At 46.7% G+C, this 8,375-nt stretch overlaps 1 non-coding gene across 1 annotated transcript; it reads right to left on the reverse strand.

Moving 5' to 3' along the window:
* Positions 1 to 5,430: 5,430 nt before the first annotated feature.
* Positions 5,431 to 5,648, reverse strand: LOC144771200 (small nucleolar RNA U3). The gene has a single exon (XR_013599159.1). It is a non-coding gene; the product is annotated as a small nucleolar RNA U3 (small nucleolar RNA).
* Positions 5,649 to 8,375: the final 2,727 nt, after the last annotated feature.

The following is an 8,375-nucleotide window of genomic DNA, read 5'->3' on the forward strand; positions in this document are numbered from 1 at the left end:
CAGTCTGGTCATCCTCATTAGGAGGAGAGCTGACTTCAGTATTTGCAATGCAGGCGCAAGTAACTTGGGGAATTGTATGTTCATTTGTTGTCACCCGCACTTTAAAATTACTAATGCTAAACTAACTCACTATTCACACATCCAAGAACGGTACAAATGGAACTCCCACTCACCGACTGTCTTCTGGCGGGAGCCTTGCTCCCTGCAGCACTCCTCCGGCGGTCGCTTTGGGGCCGCGGGCGGGGTTCCTCTCCTCCTGGGCTCTCCTAGATGCAGCAGGGCTCCCTCGCATCACGGGAGCCCTGCAAACCGGCCGCCATGCTTCTTTCTTCCCCCCGGGCTGCGGGGGCGGGCACTTCCGGCCGGCCAACCACTTCCGGGTCGCTGCGGGCAGCGCAGCGGCCCTTCTCCTTAGGTAGGCAGGCGGGGGCTGATTTTTACGGGCAAATGCTGGGTGTAACCACAAACGGTCCAGATGCCGGGTGGGCGAGGGGGGGCGGGAACGGCAAGGCACGCCCATGGACTTCCAGTGTGACACGGACAGCGGGAGGGGGTGGGAACAGGCACAAGGACAGGTGGAAGGGGGGGGCAGGAAGGCTAGAAAAACAAAGCAATGACCTGTACTTCGTAAAAAATAAAAAACGAAACTCCGCCCACCGCTGCATTACTACACAGAGGGAACGCCCAGGGAAAAAATCGCGGGAACGCCCCCGAATCTGGTCCGGCCTTGACGGACAGATCTCTGTTCCAATGGCTAGCCTCCATTTATGGAGCTAGCCAATGAAACAGAGGGCGTATTCCAAGAGTCCCTTACTGAAGACTACAGATTTCTCTGGAGGCGGAGCTAAGAGCTCCGCCCTCCAGCGAAACCTAAAAAAGACAACGGCCATAAAGAAGCTTATGTGTTAAGCTGGAGTACCTCAACGCACCTTCAATTATGTCTCACTCACTGCTTTAACAAGCACCTATCCTTTGCTGCCACACACGCGCTTTCACACACTCTCCCAAAGAGGCAGCCAGACAACCCCCAAACCACCAAAACACAGAAAGGGCCCAATGCTGACTAAAGCTAAGTGCCTCTGGTTGGGAGCTCCTGGTGATGTGTGTTGATCTGCATATGCCCTGCTTGCCAGCCGCAGCCCTCCCCCGCCCACCCCTCCATCCTATGCACCCGCGTGCTCGCTATGCTCAGTCAAACCCATTGTGATCTCAGACTTCCGGAACTAATTGCAGACTGTGGGCCATGCAATCAGCAATTACCTGAGATACGACACGTGTGCATCATGCCCTCTCTTACACGCTACTACGTCACAAGCACTGCGTCCCCTCCCTCACTCTTAGGTTATCTCACACAATGAGCTCATGCTTAGTATGTCTTGTGACCTTGTGACACACACTACGCTTTCACACTTTTTGTGATCTTGCACCCACTATATCCTCAAAGTGCAGAACAAAGGAGCGAACTATGTGATATGCTTGTTGCATGGCTAAAAAAGTGTAAGGTCCCAAAGGCGAGACCTATTGACTATGCCAATGCTTTTTTTTCCCCCAAGGTAGTGGTTGTACCGCGGTGAAAGCACAATGTACCCCTCCCCTTTTCACACAACACCTTTCTCTTAAACATGCCTTCTAGACTATATTACGATTTTTAGGACCAACTGAGAACTGGACGTAACGCCTACTCCACTACCTTTTGGTTAGTTGTAACCAGGGCACAAGTCCTGGGAAAAGTACTAAGGGCCCATTTAGTGCAGTCATACTCAAAGTATGGCCCAGGGGCCGCAAAGCAGCTCTCCTGACCTTTACATGCGGCTCCCTGGTGTACAGCAGCACCGGGCTGCTGTTTACTTGACGGAGCACTAATAGTCCGAAGAATGGTAATTGAAGGGCCAAGCATTTATTTACAACTAAAGTAACTTATTAACTAAAGTAAAAGAAAATTAGTGAAGGTGTCCTGCACAGCGGCGTCACTAGGGGGGTGCAGACCGCACCGGGTGACCCCATCACATGGGGTGACACCAATCTAAAGAAAAGGAGAGCCTGGTGTCCGCGCAAGTGTTTTTGCTAAACTTTCTTTTTCAGCAAAGCTGTTGTTCCATGGATACAGTTTCCGTAAATGTGTTTTATGGGCGTGTGCCGCACTCACTACTAGCACAATAATTCCGGGGGGGGGCATGGGGGGTTTACGGCGGCATTGTATGTATTTACTGCCGCTCGCTCAGGTAACTCAAAATACAGAACAAACTAATTTGACCCATTTTCTTCACATGCTGTAGAGAATGGTAAAATACATTTGGCTCCATTACACTTAAGAAAAAGATTTTTGAACCAGCTGAAAAAGGAGCTGGATTGCGAAACCATGGGCAACGCATGCAATACTTAGGGGCATATTACCAACAACTAGCGGTAATTATCGCTATGTTGGTTTAGCAGCAATATTTTTACCGCTGTGCTGCGGCGATTTTTATCGCAGATAAACCTTGGTATTACCAAGGTTTATCGCAAATGTGATAAAAAACGGCCGCAATGCATGAATATCGCTGAAAAGTCAGCGATATTCATGCATTACCGAGCTAATGCTCTTAGCCATGTTATCCACCTTCCATTGGATAACATGGCTAAGAACTGCTCAGGGCAGGTGTTAGCTTTTGGAGATATTCGCGCTTAGCGCGAATATCTCCAAAGGTTGGTAATAGGAGATAGCGATGTTAGCGACTGTTTCCAGTCGCTAACATCTTGGCACGCCCACTTTGCATGTCATTAGTGATAAATATCACTGACATGCAAAGTGGGGCCCAAGATGGTCGCTATCTCCTACTAGCTGTCGCTAACTGGTGTTAGCGACAGCTAGGTAATAGGGAGATCATTTTATCTCCGCTTTCTTGGCTTTTAAAGCCAAAAAAGCAGAGATAAACCCCCTTGATAATATGCCCCTTAATGATCTTAACTGAGTCCTATCATTTTTAACGAAGGAATCGTAAACAATAAATTGCACTTTTAAAAACCCTCAAGTGAATTTGTAGTGCTCTTATTTTACTATTTGTTCAATACAAAAAAAGAACAACCAGATTTTGCCTCAAAACAGACCCGCATTTCACATTTGTAAACTGGAAGAAATGTTTGTTATCCCTTCTTACTCAGTTTGATACACATTTTGCACTGAAGCAACAGATTATATTTACTCCATTACACAAACAGCAAAAGTGTTTCACACAGAATTGCACCTTGTACTTTTTTCACCAGTGACAATTTTCCACCATATGGCCTTTACACTTTACTTGTGGCTCTGTGAGACAACATCTCAAGCTCACTGGTAGCCACCAAATAATGTTGACTCAGCCCCGTGTTTGAAAAGCTACTGACCACCTTTCTGAATAGTAAGTGAGTTCACGTGTACCACCTCAAGTACGTCAAAATGTACCTGCTCCACCTTTCATCACTTGTGGATAGCTGCCATAGCTGATGGATGAAAGGTAGAGAAATCTTGGTGGATTTTGCAAAGTCTTCCAGAGTTTCACAATGAAGTATGCGTTATCCAAGCAAAAAGAAAGGCCTATGTTGTAATGGGGATTGCCATTAAATGCAGTCTGAATATTTGAAATCCATACTCACCCCCAAAACTTTGACTATTGACTTGTATTCATCTTTCTGGGTGTCCAGCGTTGGTCCACGTAGACCGCACTCCAGCCGGACTCTCAGGCCACCCATGAAATGTAAATTCGATGAGCCTGGTTCTCAAACAGCTCTGTAAATCTGCACCTGTAGGTTTACTACTAGGTTTTCGAGCAGATTTACAAATTCTCCAAATGCACAATTCTTCAAAGAGTACTGCTGGAAAAGGTTTAGCCTTATCATTTAAAATATGTTTGGCGTTAGTGTGGCAGCAGAGCGCTCTTTGGCCGACGTTAGCACCAGTTCTTGATTTGTACTCATTATATATGTTACACCTTGTACACCTGCTCATGTGTCAATGCATTTGCATTAGTAAAGTTGCATTTTTATTTAATTTTTTTTCGCCATGAGGAAACCATTTCGATTAGTGGCGATATTTCTTCTCTTTTTCTGTCAGTGGCGATATTCCTTCTACTATAGCCACACCAGGTTTGAGGGTTTTCCTTCTTATTTTCACCATGAAAACAGATTTACTACTATCCATAACAGGAGTGAATCCCTGAATCCTCCCATGGTGTGATGAATTAATCACGGAGAGGGTTGCGAACACCTACAAACCCTCACTCAGGTTTGTGAGTGTTCTTGAAATCTACAAGCACTCAGGTTTGTGTGTCAACCCGTATACCCATAAACTCTAAAATTGTGCATGTTCCCAAAGTTTCCAGGACCGCCCCTCCCGAGATAGCTGCTCCTTATCCATTTGATAGGGTTCACCAAATGGGTTTGTGTTGTGAACCGGACCCTGTGAATTAAGTGGGGAATATTTACATAGTGATTATAAGGAAATTCTGGCCTCAATTTTATTTTGTGCAGTTTTATATAGCTCGAACTCGACCCGAAAATATCAGAGCGCTTTACATGAGCACCAGTTGTGTTTACAGACGGACACGTTCATTTTTGGGGGCACAGGGCGATTAAGTGATTTGCCCAGAATCACAGGATGTTTTAACCTCCTGCCAGACTCGAACCTGGGGCCTTATTTATGAAGGCCTTGCGCCACCGGTGCGTCACTTTTTCCCATTTTAAAAAGTGGCGCACCGGCGGCGCACGGCCTTCATAAATAAGGCCCCTGGTTCTTCAGCTTCAAAGGCGGCCACTCTAGCCCAGGAGGGCCTTGACCAGACCCTCGTGGGCCTTCTTTAGATACCCCTTTAGGAGAGGGCCCACAGGAGGAGGTCCATGCGGTAAGTTGTGAGGGGGTGACACCATGAGTTACCCGCACCGGGTGACACCAACCCTAGTGACGCCACTGCACCACTGAATTTAAGGAGCACCTTCTTTTTCAAAGACATCTTGCAACAAACGTGAAAGTCTCGATCAAAAAATCTAAAAAGCGTGCATTCCTTCAACATGCAGAAGCGTTTTGCCTCAGTATATCAGTGCATTGAGAAGTATTTAAAAAACATTCGTGCTTCCTCCAACCCTGCAATTCAAATAATGAACCAGGAGGTAAGTCAGTTGTTGTGTTCATCGTCTGTGCGGCCTGGGTTGCTATTATACATGGGCAACATCTGCCACCCTGCTGGCATCAATGGGGCCCTTGGTCACATGACAGGCCAAACTTTTTGGCCCCCTGGAAAATGTCTGCGAGAACTATGATCCCGAAAAACGCAAGGCAGCGGCAACTCGCTGCTTTGTGTTTAATGGGTGGAGAGATAGAGTATTTCCATTTGTACGCATTCCCGGATTAGAAGTACATCAAAAGGATGTATTAATGAATGGAGTGAATCAGCTTTCTTGTACTGTAAGGATAAGCTAACCACTCAGTTTGTGTTTCCTTCCTCCAGCTCTCCTGTAAAAGAGAGCGGAACGGTCATCAATAGTGAACAGCAGCTGCATAAATGCAACACTGTCCACTCGCTTCGCGCTCAGAAGGAAACACTACAAGTCTTCATCGTGGTTAGCGAAGACCAGACACTTTCGAACACATATCCTCAGTTAAGAACTATAGAAATGATCCCTGAAAGTATAGTCTTAACACTAACAATTGCAGCTCACACAGCCAGAAAAAGTAGAAACCTTTCTTACGTATAGTAGGCAACAGTTCTGCATCATCAACTCCAACAAAAAGATATGGCTGTAGAACACCCCAAAATAACAATCTAAAGATGCACAGGCAGACGATTTCTCCGCAATAAAGCATTCCCAGGATGACTCACGGTTTTAAAAATCTGCATATTTGAAATCAGCAACCAATCACATTCAGCCTGACACACACGGATTCCCTGCTTCCGAAACAGACAGAGGACTACAGTGTGAAAGGTAAAGTTCAAACAGGTAAATCGAGCGTAGCCATAGTTTTGTTTCGTGCATTGGCTCACAGCAACAATACACAGTTTTGCTGATTGAAAAATTAAAAGAAACAAATGGTAAACTCCCAGCAAAGACAATCTAGCGTCCCTTCCACAGTTTCCTGCTCTGCACTAAATGAGCACTATTACCGTTTCAAGATGGCTGAACACAGTGCTCAGTAACTGACCCGGTAATCTTTGCAAAGGATTTGCCAGTTCAAAGACCGAAGCATAGTGCTCTTTTAGTATTTTTTGATCCGTTCAAGAAAGAAACATTTGTTTTTGAAAATTGTGTAAATTATGCTCTCCAATTAAATATCCCCCACCCCCATGCGCTCCGTGTTGCTCCCTCCACACCCAGCCCCCACCTCACCCTTAGCTTCCCAAATCGCTTTCCATTTTATTATTCTCTCTCCCCTGCCTCAGGCTCTTATTTATTTCATTTTTATTTTATTTTATTTAATGCGATTTTATATGGTGCGAACATTACCCGAAGGTGTCAGAGCGCTTTACATAAGAACCAGTTGCGATAATACATAAGGATTTAAGATTACATGTGTTATATAAAAGATACAAACAGAAAAAAAATTGCAAAGGTACAAGTTAAAAAGTCACACAAGGAAGAGATATAAAAAGAAAAAATTGCAAATGTACAAGTAGTAAAGTCACTCAAGGAAGGGATACGAATGGATATACTCTAGGGGGCCCATTATGATGTTGGGCGGATTGCCTCCGCCAGGCTGGCTGTAGCCACCGCCGGCCTGGCGGAGGCAATCCGCCCGAAACCGTTTCCCGAATTCCCCCCGCCATATTAGTATGGCGGGGGGCCCGCGGCAGACGGAAAGACCGTCCGCCGCTTTTCCGCCCGGTCGCCTTGCGGCCGGGGCGGAAAAGGAATAATATGGTGGCAGTGTCTAACCGACACCGCCAGCCATATTACGATGGGGGGAAACGGATGCCTCCACGGAAAGGCATTTGGTCTTCCGCCCCCAAAGTGAAGGAGGGGGGGGGGTGCACACGGGGGGGTACCTGTGGTACCCCACCGCATTTGCATATGCAATGCGGAGGGCACCGCACAGTGCCTGCCGCATTGCGTATGCAAATGCATGCAAGCATTCATAGCATTGTGGCGGGCGGTGCACAGTGCACCACCCGCCACAATGTTATGAATGCAGGATGCGGCCGCCACTGTGGTGGCAGCATCCTAATGCCACCCACGGGACCCCCGCCCTAATGGCGGGCGGTCTCAATCCACGCTAGGATGACGGGCGGACAAAGTCCGCCCGTCATCCTAATGGACCCCTAAGAGTCACAAAGGAATGGTAGAGAGTACAAAGGTCTACTGCATATACTAGTGATTAGAGTTATCTCTATATACATATATATATATACAAATAGTAGATTTTCTCAGGTCAAGACCCAAAAAACCAGGAGAGCAGAGTTCCATTATGTGGGGTCTTCTGTCGCTCGCTACCCACACACTCACAATTGTTCGTCTCTGTTGACTTCTCCCCCCGCCAACGCTTCCATTGATTCTCACCTCTCCTGTTGCGGTATATAAAAATTTTTTTTAACGGACAATTTTTGTAGGGCCTAGAAGCTGCCGTTCTGGTCACTCACTATGTGAAATGCACATTCCTCACTTTTAAATTACATGTTTTCCTACCTTATCAGTCCAAACGGGATGCGAATGCTCCAGTTTACAAAGATAAACTAAAAAATAAAGGAAACGGCGGCAGCGTCATGACGTATAGTTTACTCTTGCATGCATGGTGTTGGATGCACGTGCATAATTTATCACACTGGGCTGTCAATAGCATGTGCATGTAGATTTAATAGCAGTATTTTTACCTTGGGCCTGCTTGTTCATAATAAAGAGCTTGGAGCTTGCAGTGCTCATCCATTTTTTGGCTTCAGTGTCACTCTTTTTTGCAGCCTCCTAATTGCCCAGCGCATGCCAAGTGTCACTTCCATTCCTTTCGCTGAAGCAGGGTCCAGGCATCAGATGATTCAACTTAATAAGAGTCCGTTCGCTGCTCCCAATATGAGTGAAGTACCATTTCTTCTTCCCCATCCCCTTGTGGGTGGTGCCAGAGGCAGTTTCTGCGCGAGTGCGGGGGAGCATCGCCCTCCTGCCTGCTGCGAGCCATGCAGGAAAAATACAATGGCAATGAAAAGATTTCTTTGCCATTTTATTTTTCCAACATGCACACTGCAGCTCTCAGCCAACCCGAGCCCATAGACATATCGGGTGTTTCCTCTTTTGCTGATTGGCAGCAGAGGACCAGAGCAGTGGCTGGCTAGATGCTTCATAGTGCGCGTGTCACTTTGGCCGGCTGTCTTGCGCCGACCAAAGTGACATGCGCACTTTGAAGCTCTCCACTCTTAGACAGCTGGGTGGAGGCCAAGCAT

This window comes from Lissotriton helveticus, chromosome 7, assembly GCF_964261635.1.
Source record: "Lissotriton helveticus chromosome 7, aLisHel1.1, whole genome shotgun sequence".
Classification (NCBI taxonomy): domain Eukaryota; kingdom Metazoa; phylum Chordata; class Amphibia; order Caudata; family Salamandridae; genus Lissotriton; species Lissotriton helveticus.